The sequence below is a fragment of the Penaeus monodon genome, chromosome 28 (assembly GCF_015228065.2).
Source record: "Penaeus monodon isolate SGIC_2016 chromosome 28, NSTDA_Pmon_1, whole genome shotgun sequence".
NCBI lineage: Eukaryota > Metazoa > Arthropoda > Malacostraca > Decapoda > Penaeidae > Penaeus > Penaeus monodon.
The window spans coordinates 29,258,423-29,259,050 of NC_051413.1; positions in this window are offsets into that span (position 1 = coordinate 29,258,423).

A 628-nucleotide genomic window follows, 5' to 3' on the forward strand; every position below is an offset into this window, starting at 1 on the left:
GACGCGATGGGGTGCCAACAACACACACGGAAATTCCAACAAGACCGATTTCCCTGTGATTTTGTTACTGTAAACAGACCCTCTTGCTAGTTCAGCGCTGAGCATCACTGTCCTTGACGGTAGATAGAGAATCGGGATGATTTTTGTGGGTCTCTTTTGCTACTTTGAAATGAAAAGCAAAAATGGACTTACGGACACTTGCCCCGAAGGCGAATCACGTCAGATGAACTTACCTGGAAAAAAGTAAAAAAGAGAAATTATTAACATAATATCTTAATTGTGAGTCAATATGATAAAATAGCTGCAGCAACATTAATAAACGCAATAAATCACAGATAAACTGTTTATACTGAATTAGTGTGCACATTTTACGACAAATAAAAGTTGATTTCTCATTATCCAATTAGTTAAGTGGCAGCAGATTATCTATCATCATGATTGACTTAAATGAATTATAATCTACGAAATGACTGTTCCATTATCGAAAATACATAACGATGAGAGATAATTCATGAATACTTAATGAATTCGAAGTTCAGACCACAAGTAGATTTCGTATTTGTCGCTAAGCTGGCAGTGTTTTCATTAAGAAAAAAAAAAGTTATTTTTTCTCCTAAGGTATACAATA